Source organism: Sycon ciliatum, chromosome 12, assembly GCF_964019385.1.
Source record: "Sycon ciliatum chromosome 12, ocSycCili1.1, whole genome shotgun sequence".
Classification (NCBI taxonomy): domain Eukaryota; kingdom Metazoa; phylum Porifera; class Calcarea; order Leucosolenida; family Sycettidae; genus Sycon; species Sycon ciliatum.
Window position 1 is genome coordinate 17180021 of NC_088654.1, and position 20475 is coordinate 17200495.

General features: G+C 48.2%; 1 protein-coding gene, 1 long non-coding RNA gene and 1 other non-coding gene across 5 annotated transcripts in view; 1 reads left to right on the top strand and 2 right to left on the bottom strand.

Moving 5' to 3' along the window:
- Nucleotides 1-16885, bottom strand: part of LOC135828232 (uncharacterized) — a 50043-nt gene extending 33158 nt beyond the window's left edge. The window contains exons 1-2 of one of the 3 annotated variants that reach the window (XM_065340684.1): nt 16322-16885; nt 4820-4874 (exon numbers count right to left, since the gene is read on the bottom strand). The gene's annotated coding sequence lies outside the window, so the exon portion shown is untranslated. Of the gene's footprint in view, nt 1-4819; nt 4962-11702; nt 12938-16321 lie in introns of those variants that run through there. The other 2 variants (XM_065340685.1, XM_065340683.1) reach the window with 2 other exon arrangements.
- On the bottom strand, nt 4483-4554 carry Trnap-cgg (transfer RNA proline (anticodon CGG)). The gene has a single exon. It is a non-coding gene; the product is annotated as a tRNA-Pro (tRNA).
- On the top strand, nt 12968-14614 carry LOC135828233 (uncharacterized). Its single transcript, XR_010555601.1, has 2 exons — nt 12968-13290; nt 13374-14614. It is a non-coding gene; the product is annotated as an uncharacterized LOC135828233 (long non-coding RNA).
- Nucleotides 16886-20475: the final 3590 nt, after the last annotated feature.

Here is a 20475-nt window from a genome sequence, read left to right on the forward strand (position 1 = left end):
TGTGGACATCGCAGGAGCGTTTGATCGTGTCTCGCATGTCGGCCTCCTCCACAAGGTACGTAGCCTAGGCATAGATGGTCCGCTTCAGAGATGGCTGGCGTCGTACCTGGACACCCGTTCCCTACAGTGCCTCGTTGGAGGGCGGACGTCATCTAGGTATACGACCTCCGCTGGAGTCCCCCAGGGAAGCATCCTTGGACCAACGCTTTTCCTGGCCTACGTCAACGACGCGCCAGATGTTCTCGCTGACGGCGCCAGCTTGGAAGCCTATGCTGATGATACAACTTTGTACAGCTTAGTCACCTCCCAGCAGACCCCAACAGTCGCCGCGCAGTCACTGCAGGTGTCCGTTGACCGACTGCACGAGTGGGGTCGTACATGGAAAGTGATGTTTGAACCGACCAAATCCCAGGCCATGACAGCCACCCTCAGACGCACCGGCTTAGATCTCCCCCCACTCCTGTTTGGTGGCACACTGGTGCCCGAGACAACTACCATCACCCTCCTTGGTGTGAAGGTGGACGCCAAGTTGACCTTCAGCGATCACCTACGCTCCCTAGCCACCCGTGCACGCCAACGGCTTGGGGTCCTAAACAGAGCCGCCCACATACTCACCCCCGCCGGCCGGACGACCGTATACAAGGCGTTCGTACGACCAGTCATGGAGTATGCGCCTCTTGTATGGATGGGAGCTGCGCAGAGTCACCTCCAGCGTCTGAACAATGTTCAGCGCCGCGCGCTTCATGCTATCGGCCCTGGGGCACACCTACCCAGCCTGGCCATCCGCCGCACTGTTGCCTCGCTTGCCTGCCTGTACAAGCTGCACTACTTGCCTGGTCCTCCGCAGCTGCTCTCTGTGTTGCCACCGCGCCACATCATCTCTACCAACCCCAGAACTCGCAGCGAGCACGGTGCTGTCAGTGGCCATGACCACCAGCTCCAACACCAGCTGCCTGCATCTGCCCCGCTGGCACTGAAGCGCTCGTTCCCACACTGCAGCATCAGCGATTGGAACTCCCTCCCTGCCGCTCTCCTATCCCAGCCTCCCCACAGCAAGAGAATGCAATCATTCAAAACGAATGTTTACCGCCATCTTCGCAGCACAAACTGGCTCTGGGCAGTCGATTCCCTATGAATAGTATGACGCTAAGACAGTTTCTCCCCCACAATCGCTCGTGTTAAGCCTTGGGTTTTTGCATCTTTCTCACCTGTACAGCTCTATCTTCTTCTTTTTTCATTGTTTTTGGTGCGTGTTTTTGGCCGTGACGCCGAGACCTCAGGTCGGCAGAGTCATCAATGCCCCACCATCACTGCTGCATCTCGGTGCAGCGCCTGCTCATTAGTTGTCAGTTTGTCCTAGTCTCCGTACTCTCCTTATTCTTTTCGAGCTGGTTATGTGAACGTAGTAAAAAAAAAAAAAAAAAAAAAAAAAAATACGTGAGTGGGCCAACGTCCTCTTCTCTTCTATCAACATGATTCAGCGCCTCAACGCCAAGCGAAGGACACAGATTTTACTGAGCAACCTAGCAATAGATTTTAAAGATATGGAACTGGAGGAAAGAACTCCTTCGAGGACATACGATTGTTTGCGACGCCCCGTACAAAACTGGTAGACCAGATTTAAACTATCTCTCCAGTCCTGCATATTCCAGATCTTTAGGGGTCGTCGCAAAAGTTTTCTGTCGTCCCTGAAACGAACATCGTTCATTTCGTACTTGGACCCCCTCCCCTCCCTCTGAAACGATCACAGTTTGCTACGCTGGACGACGAAAATCGCATGCATGTACATGTCATATGTACAGTGTCGGTCGACTTGCGATTTTGGCTCGCACCCCCTCCCCCCCCCCCCCCCAAATGAATCATGTTCGTTTCAGGGACGACAAAAAACTTTTGCGACGACCCCTTATAGATATTGTGCAAATTCCTCGAGCAAATACAAAAGCATTTCGCCTGAAAAAAACATGTAAGTCGAATAAACCTCGGAACCGCAAAAACAGATTATATAATCTAAATCTAGATTAAGTGGAGCACTAGAAGTGTAGCACTGTGCCCTATTTGGAGGGATTGGTCATTCTGGCACAGTTCATACAACTAACGTCTTACTTTGCAGTGAGACCTGTCCAGTAAGGCGACCCTTTGCAGTGAGACCTGTTTCAGGCGACCACTCCAGGGGACATAATTATACATGTGCATCCGTAGAGTGGCGCTCACATCTTTGTCACGAGACTGGGCTTGTGTAGAAACTAGAAAGCGATCATGGCACTTGTACAGTGGAACAAACATGGCCGACATCACGTAGGCCACGGATGCAACGGTTGCCTGGAGTTGGAACTAACATGGCTGTCCTGTACGGTCATGTGATGATCAACTAACAAGTACTGTAATTTCACAAATTTTCGGTGTACTTTTATTTTCGGTACTTTCGGTGCATCTGTTTCGTACCTAAAATTTCAATGCACCGAGCAAACACTAACACACATAATCCAATAGGGAACTGCTTCTCTGTACCAAAATTTTCTGTTCACCTAACCTGGCCTTTTGCCCTCATACCGAAAATATTGAGCACCGAAAATTTCTGAAATTAGAGTATTCAATAGGTGCTATGATCGTGGTTGGAGGATTCTCAACACTGTGTAAAGCACAGTGGCACTGAATGAATACTGATGTCTTTTTCGTTACTTCCCTCATTATGGGCCAGGCCCGAAAATTTGGTGTAATGTAAATCTTAATTTTATTTTGAATCGAAGTGAAGAGACCGTTTTTGGAGTTGAGAAGTGAAGTTAACTGACTGTGTAAGTGGCTGCATTGGAGTTTGCGGACAATTATAGGAGGTGATAATGTAGGAGAAATTAATTAACAGCTGAGAGCATATGTCTCCAGAAGAACTCAGTCCAGGATGATGCCCCAGCAGGTATAGCGCACAGTCTGACTGGCCTGCAGAGACAGCGCCATCTGCCCACGGCGATCTGTTCTCACTGCATTGTTGGGAGCGGGGATGCGCTCTCGCTAAACATAGCTTAGCCCTAGAAGCAATTGTGAGCAGTTTGGCAGGCCCCACGCACCATGTAAACACAGCTAGGCCAGGCTCCAGAAAAAATCATGATGCAAGCCATGCTTACTCTGTCCCTGTAGCAGCAATCCGGATAACATCCCTGTATTTCTTCTCCTCTAATATTAGGCCTTCGTGAGAATAAACTATTTCAAACATGACACATTCAGAAATGGGACAAGGAACACTGTCCTAGCAGAGCCACACAGCCATTCATGGCCATTCAACCGGAGGAAGCCAGGAAGTAAAAGCCAACGAAGCCCGTGCGACACTAACACGGAAAACGTGACGCTTTCCAAAAGGAGCTAGGCCAACGGCGTGCACCGGCTAGCTATTCACGCCTACGCATAGGGAGCAGACGCCTAAATACTGTATAACATGACATCTTAGGTGTACTAAAATGTCGGTGTCAGAGACCTGCCGGTTTTCAAGTGTAATGTAGAATTAGGTGACCAGCCTGCCCTTCATAATACAGTGCATACTCTAGCGCCTTTTAGGTGGAATCTAAATTTAGGTGCCTGGCTTCTCTACCAAAGTTACCGAAATTAAACTCACACCGAAATAAACGTGTTATGCAGTATACAGTGAAACCTATCTAAGACGACCGCTCAAGGGACCTTCAACAGTTGGTCCCCGTGTACAGGTGGTGTCCTTATCCAGGGTCATTTGACAGGAAATAACACCCCTTGGTCCTGGTTGTAGGTGAGGCAGGCGGTCGCCTTATCAGAGTGGTCGCCTTGACAGGTTTTTGAGTATACAGTAAAACCTGGTTTGAGCAACCACCCCAACGGTGCAAGCAGAAGCGGTCGTTAAAGCCAGGTGGTGTTTAGAACCAGGTCCCACAGTGTCTGTGTAGAACTGTCGGTGCATGGAAAAATGGTCGCTAAGAGCAGGTGGTCGCTAAACACAGAGGTCGCTTACACCAGCTTTTACTGTAATACGATATTGACGACTAGCTTGCCACGGACTGTGCTGTGTGTAGATAAGCAGCATACTGATGAGCGTTGTCTTGGTAACCATGCTGGACTGTCCAGTGGGTACAGCAGCAGCACAGCAAGTCAAAAACGTTTATTCCTTTTCGAAATGCAATCAATCCGAGCTTTCCTTTTTTTCATATATTATAGCTTGGACAAATGTCTTGATACATGTACATTGTACAGTTGCGCTTACTAAAATCCAAATTGAAGTACAAAGTTGGCGCCCTGGACCAGTTCCGATTACATTACTGCATGTTTACATGTGTGCGTCCAGCCGCATTCGTGCCACTTCCAGGGCGTGAAGGGCTGTGCAAGTTCAGGGCGCAAAATATGAACTTTCGATCAGAGTTCACTAAGGGCACTGTACTTCACAATATCATTACTTCACATCCGAAATTGACCCGTTACAGATGACGCGAACAAAAAAAGAAAAAAAGGGACATATCGTCAAAAATTGGGCTTGTCCGGGATTTGAACCCGGGACCTCTCGCATCCGAAGCGAGAATCATACCCCTAGACCAACAAGCCACTGGCAATATATTCAAGTCGGAAAGCAGTTGTAAGTATTTCCAGATATAAAAGCCGTCCGTAAAATTTGCTTAGCAACGTACAGTCTGCTTGCAATGCATCGAGAAACAAAATCACCCCTCAGCGCAGGAGTCTATCTCTACTACATACAAATTCCCCGCCATCGACAGCAAGCAACTTGCCTTCGCTCACCTATTTTCTGTGAGCCCATGAGCAGATAAGACGCTCCTGCATTAAACATTCCGTACCCTGACTATGCCCTTACCGTTATTTGTGAGAATGTCCGATGACTAGCATGGCTAGCGCGTATCCAAGAACAGCTGACCACAGATAGATGGTGGGTAGCAACGGCCGATCGGAACATCCGAGGGAAGAGAGAGGGAGAGGAGAGAGATAGAGATAGAGAGAGACAGAGAGACAGAGAGAAAAGAGAGAGAAGAGGATGAAGACACAAGAAAACACACGCACAAGCGCACGCACACAGAAACTGCTAAGTTAGCTCAAACACCAATAGCAATGACGGAGCCCACCCAGCACAGTTACCTGCTCGGGTTCGCTCTGCACTGACAACACAGACAGCTGCCACCTGCACTCAGACAACTAAATCGTTTTACGCCCACGGCAGCTATTTAGAGTCAGCAATTTCACACACTACCACTACAACTCGAGTTTTACCCGAAACATTTGCATTCTGTATCTCGTGCAGGATGCACTCATGTTTTAGGGATTAGAAATTCGATGCAGCGAACCAAGCTGCCGCAGACAATACAATCTGCCGGCCGCCCGCTTATGCAATCATGAGCCGGAGCTTCACAAATCCGCGTCTGCCACGGACAAAAAAGCCTCACCACGACTCATGATGACTTGCAGAGAACACAACTATTTCAACACAATGGACCACGGCAGACTGAGCAGGAAGAGATAGAGAGAGATAGAGAGAAAACTACCCAGCTCCCATGCACTCGAAAACAAAAACAGCAAAAATATAAAGTGCACTTGAATAGACGGTCGCATGCATGCCGATGAATAGTTTCGGGTTGTGGGAAACACATTTGCATGTGGCCTCACTGACTGCTCCACAATGGCAGACATCTGGTGGAGGAAGCTACAGGTCAGCAGGATACAGGATGAAAGGAGATGGTGTTCTGCTGCAGATGTACAGCTGTGCAAGTCAGGTCCAGGCCGGCATGCTAATTCCAAAATTTTAATTCCGTTCAGTCTAGTCTGTCACTTTAATGGGACTCTGTGTGGTTTCGGCATTATGCGGATTGTCGTGTGCATTTGTGTGTGTGTGTGTGTGTGTGTGTGTGTGTGTGTGTGTTTGTGTGTGTGTGTGTGTATGTATGTGTGTGCACAGCATCTTTGGCAGACGTAATCAAAACCTGTTCTGTTCTACAGTCCATTCATCCAACATAATCCCGCCGGCGTCTAGAGTCCGAGTTTAGCCTCGAAAACCCACTTAGAATTTGAAACTCTGGGCTTGCACCAGTTTCTGCATACATTTCGCAATGGAAAACCGGGCATAATAAGCCCCGGGTAAAAAATTATACCCCCTTTCCTTAGACTTTTCCGGCCTCAAAATGTGGCAAAGAGGAATTTGCATGGGTCACACAATGCAAAATCTACTGCTGTTTTCTCCTTTTTCCGCTATTATACGTGTGAGACAAGAACAGGTTACAAATGACAAATTTGGATGAATGGACCGTATACTGCACAATGTGGTTGCACTAGAAGTAGGCGGGGTCTCGTGCAACTGGTCCATGTACAAATAGCTTAACAAATACCACAGACAAGCACGCCAACGACTGAGCTAAGACTACTCCTGTTAGACGCGAGCCGAGCAGACTCCACTGCACGAAACACACTCCAGTGCAATGGAAGTATGCAAGAGAACACAATCATAGTGGTTGCTTGGCACAAGCGAAACTTCCCAAGCTGGCTGTTTCTTTCTCAACACAATTGTATAGCCGGTCTTAACGCGGACATACGCACTTTAATATTTTGTATGCATGAAAACTCTAAATCTACGCTCATGCTAACACAATCAATGGCATAACACCACGACCAAACATGTTATGCGGCCCTACAGGTAAACACGCCTATTCATCCAAGAAAACTCACAAAGGGTATTGTTCTAAATGCAAATATATTATTAAATTGTGCTGAATCTGGAAGACCTTAAACTGACTTCCTGAGATTAAAGCAGTGCACATGGTAACATGCCAGGGCAAGCCGCATGACAGCAGGTCACACAGCATTCCGAGACGACGACGGTGCACTACTCAGCTTGCAGCCAGGCGTGCAACGGCTGGCGTCGGCGTGGCGAAAACCTGGCATGGAGGCAGTCCGTATTTGCACTCACATCAACCCCGCCAGCTCAATTCTGCTTTTCGAGCAGCATGCCCGGAACACACAAACACAGCCTAGCTCAGCAAGATCGCTCTACGGATGACGCCAAGCCCCATATCCCGGGACCGATGCCAAATCACAAGCCTGTATCAGAACGGAAGACCTCTGCCCCGCGGCACCAATAACAGTGGATTGAAAACAGCACACGTATATCATCCATTCACACGCTAACGCCATAGGCGAGCACACAGCTGAGATAAATTCCGGTAAACACGGCAGAGCTCTCAAAGCGGTCTGCCTAAACAACAACTAAACACAAGCTGGACCGGTGCCCAAACACACAGCCAAGCATCGGAAAAGATTACAGGAAACCATGAAAGAGAGCACAAAGCGATGATGCACACACGATAATCAACGGATTAGAAGATGCCGGATATGTATTCTGTAAACATCAATTCAGGATGCAAACGTAATCGCCATATGCGGCACTACTGGATATAGGTGAACTGCTCCGTAAAACTCTAACCACTACCGCAGCAATCACACTCATACGTTCTCGAGTCTGAGCACTGGGTGTAACCAATTGCCTTCCCAAGACACCGATCAACACAACGATAACGATACCGGGGGTATGAATGAATGCTATGGCTGGCTTGCCGAGCAGCACTGGTTCAAACACACCGGTGGACTGTGCTACAAGGCTGTCCCGTCAACACGGAATCATAGCAATGCCCGTCCTGGGGAAACAAAGACTTAGCTACGCGACGAGCGGATGTACCGCTCAGCACACAAGTCCACCCATAGCATGTATTTGAATCTACGTGTGCCCAACATACAACCACCTACACATCACATCATCAAGAAACGGCCGCGTGAAAGTGAGCATTGCAAAAACGACCACCCCAGTGAGGGTAGTTCCCCAGCTCGTGCCACATTGCCCCGAGCAGCGCAAGCTGCAAAAGACAAGTAGCTAGCAAGGTTTAATAAGATGGAATGTGCCAAATTCAAAATTCTCTCTCAAGCTGCAGATCAACAGTTCTGGGGCAGAAAATGCAGACCACCTAGCTTCTCATCCACTATGCTGATCATCAAGGTATAGTCATGTAGGAAAGTGAGCAGCCAGCCAGCTGCAATACAGGAATGCTACACTCTGCCTGTCAGAGCTCTGACACCAAATTCAGCATTCCTGTCCATCACCTGCCAGAATTGAGAAGAGGGGCTTGCCGGGGGCCTGTTGGACAAACTGAGCACGTTGTGTGTTGAACAGAAAATACAGGAGAGTACTTTTAGCGGGACATGCTTCACTCACAAGGTTTTTGAGATGGCCCGCCAGCTATGACCTAACACTAGACTGTATTATAGAGTAAACAGCAGAGATGGAGAGTAAGAGACTAGAAGGCAAAAAGAAAGAGAAAAAGGAGAGAGAGAGAGAGAGAGAGAGAGAGAGAGAGAGAGAGAGAGAGAGAGAGAGAGAGAGAGAGAGAGAGAGAGAGAGAGAGAGAGAGAGAGAGAGAGAGAGAGAGAGAGAGAGAGAGAGAGAGAGAGAGAGAGAGAGAGAGAGAGAGAGAGAGAGAGAGAGAGAGAGAGAGAGAGAGAGAGAGAGAGAGAGAGAGAGAGAGAGAGAGAGAGAGAGAGAGAGGCAGACAACAAACTGACAGAAAAAGAGACAGAGTTCATGGATGAAGCGAATGTGGTATTCGTCTCCATCCACTTCTGTATGTTTGACTGGATCACCATCACTGCAACTTGACAACTCCATCCACCGCCTAGACCCTTGCAAGGGATTGCTGGTGGACGGGCACAGATAACAGACTATTATAGGGTTTATTGTGCCAGTGGTTGTGAGACTTATCCATTCACCCCCACCGTTAGGCGCTGCATCTGCCGCTAGGGTTTATCGGGTGTTAGCGGCCGTCGTGAGTTCCCTTCGGGAACGGACACGATAATTTACTTTTTTTATAGGGTTAATACCCCCCCCCCCTCCTCTTCCTGCTCTGTGGATTCATCTCGACTAAAAACACAGAAACAGTGGCTCCAGTGAAAACGCAACTTCAGTTCCTAACACATAGATCAATGCTGGATCGACGGAATACACATTCGATGGACAACAATGGGCCCGCCACACTCATACGACAGAAGCCAATCTCAAAATGACAACATACATGTACGGCCTTCATAACAGTGATTCAAAGCAATCCGAAGAAATGACATCACGCTTGGAACGGGGAAAGTCCCTCTGTGAACCAGATTGCGGAGCTGGCTGATGAAGTGCCGGACAACTAGCGATGCCACAAACAAGCACATGCAAATAACAAACATGCCAAAATCAGCTCCAAGGTGACTGGAGGGATGACAGAGAAGAGGTCCGCGTTCCATCGTGGCCCAGCAAGGATGTAACGGCAGTGTTACATCGTGACACAGCAAGTGTGCATAAGACTAATCGCCCTCACCACTGTATAGTACTACCTGTCAAGGCGACCACTCGGAGAAGGCGACCACTCGGATAAGGCGACCACTCGGATAAGGCGACCACCTGTCCCAGAAGACCACTGCAACCAGGACCAAGGAATGTACGTCCAGTCAAATGGCACTGGATAAGGAGACCACCTGGTTACAGAGACCACATTTTGAAGGTCTCTTGAGCGGTGGGCGTCTTAGGCAGGTGTTACTGTATAAGGTTTCCACAAAGGTGCTCAACACGAGACAAACATCAGCTTGGTAACCGCTGCATGCGTGCGCGAGCAAGCTCTATTGTCCCCTAAGCCAGCCTGATCTTTTCTCTCCAGGTCTGTTTGAATTTCAGCAAGCACCCTCACCAGTGCGCGGCAATGACAGGTGCGTGTTTTCATCAGCTAGATAGTCAGTCGTTTTGGTTGTCATGCCATCGGCTGGCTTAAAACCTAAGCATCGAATGACATTGACACGTTGGTAGAGCAATGTGTCTTGTAGCTGATTAGTACAGTCGGTCAGGAGGCCAGGGCGCACGCATACCAGGCACGTCTGCCAGGCGTGTGATTCAGCACACACAGTAGCAGATAAGCCCACATCGCTACGGAAGCGACACGCCACAGCATTCCCTTGTTCGTCGTGCCCTGAATATCCGATCCGGGGAAAGAGCACCGCATCCGTCCGGACGCACTGTGCCATGTGGCAGGTGACGTGACCACTTCTTCAGCTACCTCACCTCGTCACAGATCAAAGAACAAGAATGCCGCTGATACCAATACACCGAGGTGGTTTGCCGCAAAATAGACCCCAGTGACAGCGTCCTTCCGGCAGTAAATTCTTCATGCTCAGATCTTGAACAGGGAAACACAAATGTTCGTCGGAACTACAAACCAGCATGCAGGATATTTCTCCGCCACCCAGTGTGTCAGCGGGCACCAATGCTACAGTAGAATGCGTGATTGGGCGGATGAAACGCAATACAAGTTGGCACGGAGGCACAGTGCAAATCAACCCATGGTGGGTACGAGCTCCACAGGTCCCACACATCTGGACTGCGGTGTGTGTGTGTGTGTGTGTGGCTTGCAATACTGCGGCAGTGTGCTCCGAGAGGGTGGCATGGCTTTTTCCTGGACGCACTACGTCTCGCTGCAGCCGACTTCCTCGGAAATCAGGAACACCTGACCCAGAGCCCTTCCAGAATGCACAAATCTCGACCAGATTGCACACAAAGTGGCACGAATATAGTTTACTCACGGTCCACGGCACGTAGCGGACTACCGGCACACACGCATGAATACGGTTCTGGCACTGACACACACACGGGATCTGTGTCAGCGTTGCACGGAAGAAACTCAGTTCAGAACACCAAAAGAGTCCGCCTGCCTACCGTTTCTTGCTCAATACTCGACCAACATCGTAACCACTTAGGAACCACTTACTGCAAATACCTCAAAACTCAGTTTAGCAGCACCAGTGAGTTCTCAGTAAGTGGCCAGAGGCATTTTCGACATGGGATATTGTCAGAGAGTAATGCCCCGCAGTGACACACACAGCCACAAGGAATTTGTGTGAGCTGGAGAGGCAAGTTTGGAGTAGTGACAAGGTTCCTTAAGCACCTGGTGCCCGTTGTGATTAGCTGGCAGGGGGAATTACACGCACAGGCCGGGACTTTCCCTGGCATTCTGCACAGACCAGAGGTGGAAATACGGGCGCTGCAGTGGGGAAGCAGTAATCCAGGGCTTGTACTATTGAACTGGAGCAATGGATCACCGTAATCCATAGCAGTGCTATGGGCCCTTGCTTTATGCTATGAACATTTCCATTAAGTCAAGATACTACTGAAAAGTCAGTCCAAGTGGAACAGTTAATGTTTGGGGAGAAAAGTAAACAATCCTGATATGGAGCAGTATCTCGGAGGCTTTAGCACGGGAATCAGCCACACATAAAATCCCGCTAACAAACTAGATAGGTCCAGTGCTCTACAAAACTGCAATCCTGGGATTGACAACAACTGAAACAATATCTTACTCTGGAACGGAGAAAAAACATATGGATACTATCAGAGAGAAGCTTTTTTAAGGATTCGTGCACTCCTGCATGTACGTAACATGAGAAAAGACTTCGGCAAGCCACCCAATGCTGACACCAAACAAGATCGGGAAAGTTAGCTGTCCACAGACCGCATAACACGAGAATCTATTATAGTTTCTTTTCGTTATATATTTTATTTTCAAATTTAGAAATGCATAAGGGTTCACTGAAGATAATTGTATGTTTGTAACCATTCATAGCGAGTTGACGAGACTAAAACAAAATGAATGAAAAGAATGGCCAATGTGTCACAAACTTACTCGTTCCACCCAAACTTCACGCTGATGTCTGTGCCGCTGTTTTTCATTCATTCATTCCACAAATCCCCTTCAACAAGCAGCAAATGGGACCTGGACTAGAGACATATGCCAGCAGATCCCGCGGCGATCTCCAGCTTACTGTGAGAGTGCACTGGTTGCGCGTGGAAAATTGGAGTTTTGCTCTCCAGTGCCACCGCACACACCACCAATGGCCAGTAACACGCTGCCCACGTACTTGAGAGATGAGAACGTTGTGTGCCGTGCATGAACTTGAAATCCACAGCAGCACTATTCCTGTGTGTGGTGCTACAGTACAGCCATGCCAAGCCTGGAAAGAGAGCTACGCAGCTCAGCCCGAGTGACGTTACCAGACCCGTGCGTGATTCTCAGAAGGCGAACCACAGTCATGCATAAAACATCTACGGCCTATAACACGGTATTAGCTGAAAACTATGTTTTCTTATCCCCCTCCGCCCCGAAAAAAGCCAGAGTATTCTGCCGAAAGTCATGCCACTGAACACAACTGTGTGCGGTGAGCAAATCGGCAAAAACTCTCCGACTAGCGAACCTGCATCATTGTAGGGTTCTAGCGCCACACGGATGGTGTGTTTCGGAACGTGATTCGCAACAGGCACAGGCCAGGTACTGCGGCACATGGACACGTAAGATCGAGAAGGATGCCTGTTTTTGGAAGAGGCTCTGTCGAGTATCATCTTCGACCTGTCATGGCATTCCATAAAAAGTCACGTGCTGGGGTCACAAAATGACAGCTTATCATAACATCTGAACCAGAAACGTTATTCACTCTGTAATTGTCACAAAGAAAGGAACTTGAAAACATGGTTTAGGAGTTATCAATGACAATGTCATCTCCTGCCCATATTGGTAGGTATCCATGGTCTGGCCATCCCAGGGTGGATCTTTTCCTAAGGCACCTCCCAGGTCCGGACGTGACTTTGCTTCTCAGCGGCGCACGACCATCAGATCTTCAACAGCACCTTTTCGACAGACTTGCGGGCCACATTCGACAGGGTCTTGTGCTGTGTCTACTGTTGTCCAGTGTTGGCATGTGAGAAGCTTGTAGAAGCTGTCAAGATTCGCCCTACCTGGCTACATGAACATCAAATAGGCAGTTTCTCTTGGCAGTTTCGTCATCTTGGACAGGTGTTGCACACAGCGGAATCTGTCAACCATTCAGAAATCGTGAATGGACCCAGTGCTGGCTCACCCGATCCAAGTGCGAAATCGCCTAACTCCGCAGCCTAACTGTAGGGAGTTCAGTCACGTGACAGCACGGTGAAAAATCTTCGTCACGCGTCATGCATGCATTTATGACGTGAGCATGGCACAAAAATGTGCCACGTGGAAATATTGATTTTTTTTTAGACTTGTAGTTTGTTGAAGAAGGAGATGACAGCCATTTGACAGAGGAGATTTTTAGCTTTCGTTTGGTGTCTCACTCGAGGTCACAGTCGTGAGATGGGACTTCCCACGTCTTGCCGTAAAACTTTGAACGCGATTTTGATGTTGTTCCTTTGAGCGTTGACGGACGGTGATTCTTCCATCGTGTTCCTCGTCCCAAAATTAGGTAAGAACGATCGTCTTTCTTCATCTAGTTTGCAGCGGTTCCAGGCGGTAAGGAATATTTGTCTGCTCTGTATTTCTCTACAGCGAGAATTTGAATATTTGAATTCTTCATGGCCGATGAGGAGGAGAATAGCCCTGGACCTGCATGTCGGAGGCTTGGTATTTATTCAAGCAAACTGAGAAATGCGTTGAAATCAGACGAAGCTCTTACCTGTTTGAAGACGAGTGATTTTCCTGTCACCAACGATGTCGTTCTGGAGCTACTTACATTCAAAAATGCCTCGAAGTTTTCGTTCAACGATATGTTGAAATGGACTGGTTCTCTGATAGGTTCCAGTACCAAAGATATTGCTGTTGGCACGTTTGCCTCTAGAGTCCGTTCTCTGCAGCAACGTCGAGCAAGGCTGCTGAAGGACAAAGCCAGCGATCAGATTGCTGTCCTACTGGCTGAGCCCTTTATACTACCCTCTCCATCATCCGGCCAGTCGGAGTCAGGTGAGCGTCAGGAAGCAACTCCGCTTGACCCAACCGGCCACACCAGCAGCTCGGCTCATGTTGCAGGCAGTCAGCACGCAACTCCCCTGGAGCCAACCACTTACACCACCAGTCCGGCTGATGTGGACAGTCAGCGAGCAGCTTCGTCAGAGCCAGCCGCCAACACCACCACCTCGGCTGACAATGTAGATTGCGAGCTGGAGCCAACAGCAAAACGGCTCCGCGTTGAAAATGAATAATTTTATTGTCCAAATACATGGTCAAAGACATGGTCAAGACAAGTTTGTGGTTATTGTGTTGACTGTTTTTATTGTCTTTTTTGTGTCTTCCCCTCTTCCAACTGTTCTCTTCACTTTTTTTCTGTTCCGTTGCTATGGTAACAATGCTAGAATTTCCCGTTAACACTGTTAACCTACATTCCATTTTTGTTTTACCACGCTTGTGCAACGTTTTCACTCCATATTGTCATCATTGATATGTTTCGTTGCGTTTCTGCAATGTTGCTAGGGGTTGCCATGGAAACAATACACGGCGACGTGCCGTCAGGTAGTTGTTGTACATAGAAATGTTTGTACATTATTGCTTATCATATAGGCCTGTCATTTGGGCTCTTTTCAGCGAACTTTTTGTTTTTGTCACTATGTCCCCTGGTCAACTTCCCCTGGGTCCGTTTGTCAGTTTGTGCCATGCGTGCTATACACGTTTACATACAATTCAACACAATTCTATGATGATTGGCACCACAATTGAAATGACTGTATCTCAGGTTTGCTTTGAGATTTTCACATGAAATTTTCTGTGTGCTCTTGAAAGACGTGCTTATTCGATTTCCAACAGAATTTTCCTGGGAATTCTGAATTTGATTTTTTTGCCTGAACTCCCTACTAACTGCCCTAAGTCCAGCAGTCATTTGGACTCCTGTGATGTTCTCACGGCACTGAACTGCCTAGCGGCAAGAGGAAATCTTGCTGTAGCACGTCCTTGACGACTTCTATGCCCAGGAGTGACACTCGTTGACGAAGATTAATCATCACTTTTCGGAACAATTAAATTTACTGTCACCCGCTGAAACTCCGGCTCGGATATCTCGTGTTGAAGATCAATGGGTCTGTTAGCATTTTTCAAGGGTGAAGTACTCCGAGTACCTTATTTCGGAGTAGAGGTGCTTGTGTACGATGGATGCAATCCAACCCTACAACGCGCATGTAGACGAGAAATCTGGGACACATCCGTGCATTCGCTCGTGGGCAGACATCGCAAGAATCAAACAAACTCTATTTACCTACAGGCTGCAAAAACATCTTGGTCGAGAAACAAGAATGCCTCTGGTCGCAGATCTACGACGTTCTGCCATTCATCGAGGCGGAGAAGAAATAAATACGAGTGATTTACTTTTCTGAGCCTAGCCTGTCACGACCAGCAAAACGTTTATCATTATTTTTTATATGTAGATCTACCAGTCTTGCTGTTCATAAATCTAAAGCGAAACAGCTGCGCTCTTTTCGTATGCTCGCTACCACTAGAAAAGAAGAGACGTGGGTGAAGTGCCCGCTGTGTCTGGTCGCATGCATGCACGCAACCCGTCGCCCCGCCGCATGCACAAACTGAGTTTTGGACACGGCACACACACGCCGCTAGCAGCTGCGGGCACGTCCAGAGAGTAACATGAATGCGTGGCGCTCGGCTCGGCCACAGTACAGCACGGACTGGGAACCCGAGAACAATGAATAATAGAGTACCAACAGTACAGCCCAATACAGTAGAGGCCAATACAGTAGTATGAAAAGATCACTTGAACGGAGCGGCTACTATCGAAGATCGATGGTGCAGGCCTGCCCAGCTGCGCCCGTGTCGGAAAGGAGCACATCGATCGCCAATGCTGAAAGCTCCTTTCAATGCCTTCTTCAAAATACCTGTACTGCCTCTCATCACCTTTCATTCGGATTTCTGTGACAGAGGCTAGCACGATGTCATTCATCGCGAAGTTCGCATTGATAGGAAACAATTCTGTACGGAGCCACAAACATGAAATCAATAATGCGCATGCACATTTTGACTCCATCCACACCATCCAGGCGGTCACATTTTGTATCTTGTCGGTTACCACTCCACCAGACAGCTGAGACTCTACTGCCGAAATCAGTCTGGGATGGGCTGGACGGATCGAGGTACGAGCGGTGACGACGATACACCACTCCACGGTCCAGGCAGTAGAGAATGACTTCGTCGTCGATACACACTCGCAGTTAGTGCAGAATTCCCAATAGCTATTCACACACGCCACACGCAGATCGACACGCGGACCGAACACCACTACGACACCACGACTCACGAGCTAGACTATCGACGGTGCACTGATCTTTCAATTTTTCATGATTGCCACAGACCATTGGCATTGCTAGCCTGTAGACCTACTGGGCTGTAGTCCCCCTCAAACACCACACGCACACGCTACTACAACAGCAAGCTACACTGACCGTATGTGCGCTGCTCACACTCACGCTCACAGAGTCACATGCACACTTGACCTACCGTACCTTGCAGAATACCCCGTTGGCAATGCGACTTGCGACTGGGCCTCGGTGGTGTTGGGTGCCGTCCACCAGCAATCAGCGTCAGTGATGCTCGCTCTCACTCGCTCTCTCCACCTCGTGCTGCCCAGGACGACATTAACCGTATGATGACGAAGACCCAGTAACGCAGCTGTCCCAGTCTGCTTCCCGTGTTTAGCGCACGTCCACTCCGCGAACAACTCTTTATTGTATTGATTCCGCATGAACCGTTTGAAATGCACTCTGTTGAACGAAAGCTACACCTCCGTCACACCCGCATGCACAAAACTAACTTGCCAACGAAACCATTCTTCGATCAACTGCACAAAATGAACTTTACCGATAAAACAACCACAATGAACGGCCTAGCTAGGATGGCAGACTGAATTATTTTGGCATACTACGTTTCGTGTCAAATCAATGCAGCGACGTGCATTAGTGCCAATATATTAGAATGTATTCGCGTGGGCATTCTCACCGCTCGGTGAGTGGCGGCGCTAGGCTTTTTCCGATGGCTGCTAGAAGCTGCACAGTGAGCCGTAACTGACTTCTCGTGTTGGTGATGCAGTAGAAAACGTGCTACTGCACATTTGGATATCTCCGTGCAAATCGGCGCTGGCTCTAGTGGCTCGAGCCGTCATCACAGTAGTGTAGTGGTAACGTGTTTTCGCTGTGATGATACCATGATTACAGGTATGTGACAGTCTCGTGTCGGACTCGGTACATACACAGCATAGCAGCCAGTGCATGATTGTGCTGCTGAGTGCTGAGCCTGATGTGACCAGATGACGGCGAAATTCACCGAAAAGTCCATGATGACTGTACTGCACTACCGTCGATGTGGCTCTAGCTCCGATACTCCGTGCAAATAAAAGCGGTACGTGCATAGCGCATGCCCGAAATCAAATCAGCGTTGCTTCAACTTCAAGTGCAAAGGCCAGGGCCAGGGGCAAACGCCGTGAGCATGGTGAGTGGCAGAGAAAAACTAAAAAACTGATTTTTGCTCGTGCTCAACTCATACTGACTGTACTTGTTCATATCATACTACTACTACGGTGACAGCCGTGTCGGCACGTGAGACTCCTACGTCTACTATAGTATGAGTATGATCTACATTATGTAGTGCTGCTACAGCCTACAGTAACACGTATCTGTACCTGATGTACTACATGTACCAGATGTACTGCGAGCTAGCTGCGTGGTGGTCCTTTGGCCTTGCTTGGCACAAACTCAAACTCAAAGGCTGAAAAAGTGAAAAGTGAAAAGGGCAACGATCGATCGCTACGCACAAACCATGCAAACGCGGGGTTGATGTCCTGGTATAATGCCGGACTACATATATGTACACCAGTCGACATGCACGCAGCATGGTATACAATATACCTTGGTATACAATACAGTGTACAGTACCACTACATGACGTAGCCATCACCACAGGTACTACCGCCGGTACTACTACTAGTCACTACTAGTCACTACTAGTACTAGTACTAGAGCCAAGCTCAAGACTCTCAAGACTCACAAGACTCAAGAGTAAAGGTTTTTCATTATTTACAATGGCTATTTACCTCAAATGGTTCTTCACTTTCTGTATCACATTTTGTGGAATGAACAATAAAACGTACTACCAAACATACTGAGTGTTCTATTTATTTCCAAATTCGGGTTGCCTTTTTGCTTTTACTCCTATTTCATGGGTTCACGCGATTGACCAAACGTGCTAGCAATAGGGACCGGCGGATTCTGCTCGAAAAGGTGGCAGATTCTGCTCGAAAAGCAGTGAAATTGGCAGAACCATACAAACCTTATGGCGGGCAATTCCTCGAATTCTGCTCTATTTCTTTATCCACATACCAAACATGCATGAACCTTACCAGAAAAAATACCGAATATTCTGCCAATTTTCTGCCGGCAGAATCCGCCGGACCCTAGCTACCAAGAGTAAAGTACTAGTACTTGTATTTAGTAAACAATAGCAAAATACCTTTCTGTAATGAGTGCACTCTTGTCTTGCTAGTGATGCTGGCAGTGAGACTTGTACATACACGTACAATGCTGGCAACTGAAACCCGACCCCCTGAGCGGTGCGCTCGCATCGCAAAGAATGTGAACGCACCGCTCAGGGGGTCGGATTTCAGTTGCCAGCACTGTACAATGTACATGTACATGACTTTGTACATTGTATCTCTGCAGTCTGCAGTCTCTAGTGTATCAGAACGTATTTAATTTACTCTCTGTCTCCGTCCCGGATAGGACTGCCGACTTCAGACCTGATCATGAGTATGATATGAGTATGTTCGACAGACGGTGCAGGTGGTGCACCGGTACGCGGTGGGAAAGGAGAAAGTAAAAAAATAAGGAAATATAAACGCGAAAAGAGGGTCGTCATACAGTATACTGCAGTGGCAGATACAACGACTACGTCACAGGGGTCTTATTCCCGACGCTATGCAGTGAGCGTGGTGGTAATCAATACTAATCATGGTCAAATCTACTAGTACTAAGATATTAGTACTAGTAGTATCTCGATTTATCAATATCAGACAATCAGTGTACCATGGCTGAAAGAACTGAGTATGCCGCGACGCGCGCGTTCATCATTCCTTGGCGTGTTTTTTGTTGAGCCAGAGCTGCAGAGCTAGCTAGCTAGAGATCGAGAGCACGTCAACACTGAAAGCAACCGGCTCCTTCCCAGCCTCGGGCAATCGCCAATGTGGAGAAAAGAATTCAGTCGCGAACGAGCGTGCAGGCATGCGACTAGCAGTCAGTGCAAACTACCATTACTGAGCTCTGATCAGGTGATAGTTCTGCACTGGTCGCGACGAATCTGTTTATGGCCACGGTCGGCGCGGTGGGCATACGAGGAACTATTTCCACACGGAGTTGGTCGCGTCTTTGCTGTGGAATCACCATCCAACACCAAGCAACTAATACTAATACTTCTCTGGTATCTGTAGAAAACATCGCATGGATTTTCCTTTGTAGGAATGAAAACGAGGTGACAATATTATTATAAGTCAATGCCAATATTCACAATCATGGTATTACTATTAGTCAACGATACGGTGGTATTATCGTTAGTTTTAACGTACACTCGTGACGTAAGCATGTCTGACGAATTCGTGCCTGTTGAAAACTAAAATTAAATACAGGTAGGATATTCCTTTCCTCTATCAATGTCGCGACGCTCTCCACTTCAGCATCCCCAGCTTCCCCTCCGCAGAGCTCCCTTCTTCCTCACTAGTCTAGCGCAGGACATTCGAATGTACAATGTACACATCACGTGTACCTCGTTAGCGCTGAGCTTTCACTGAGAGGGAGAGTGTACCAGGCAGTGCACATGGTGTAGGCTCCAGGGACCACAGCGCGAACAGCGTTCTATCTCGCTCACGTAGACACAGAGAAGCCATCAGCGAAACCATCTGCGTGACCGGCTTCGAAACACAGTATGCAGAGCGTGTTCGGTGCGAACACAAGGTTGCAAACCCGAGGCGAAAGACCAGGCTCCGCGGATCCGGCGTATAACATGATAACTATGCAGCTCGCACGCACAGGTTGGGCAAGTATCACTGACAGGGGCATCTTTCAGCGATTTGCACGTTGTACTTGTAGTTGAACTTGTAGTTGTAACCTCGTTTCGCGCAGGTGCGGCTCCGACTAGCCATTCCAAACTCGCGCTCCCTTTGTTCGCGTTCGTACATGCGATCTGTCATAATCATCCAGGCTTCTTTTGGCTTGTGCATGTTTTATGTGTCAATTCGACTCGTAAAATACGTCCTTGCAGTCATTCCCCACATGCGCAGGCGTGCATCATATTAAAATGGAGTTGTGGTTGACAGAACGCACATTATGATAATGCAAGCAAGAATTTACTACATACAGTAATGTGTCCAAACAATGCTGGTCAGAAAATACGGAGGATTAGCTAGACGAATATCGACTTCGTGTTAGCAGTACTCCTTGGTGACCCCTCAGTAATTCTCGCCTGCTCCCTCTTATGTTCAGGCTGCCCGCTTTGCAGCCATCACTGCATCAGTTGCGTGATGATCTTCACTTGACGTGAAACTCGGAGTCGAACACAGCTTCCTCTCTCTCTCTCTCTCTCTCTCTCTCTCTCTCTCTCTCTCTCTCTCTCTCTC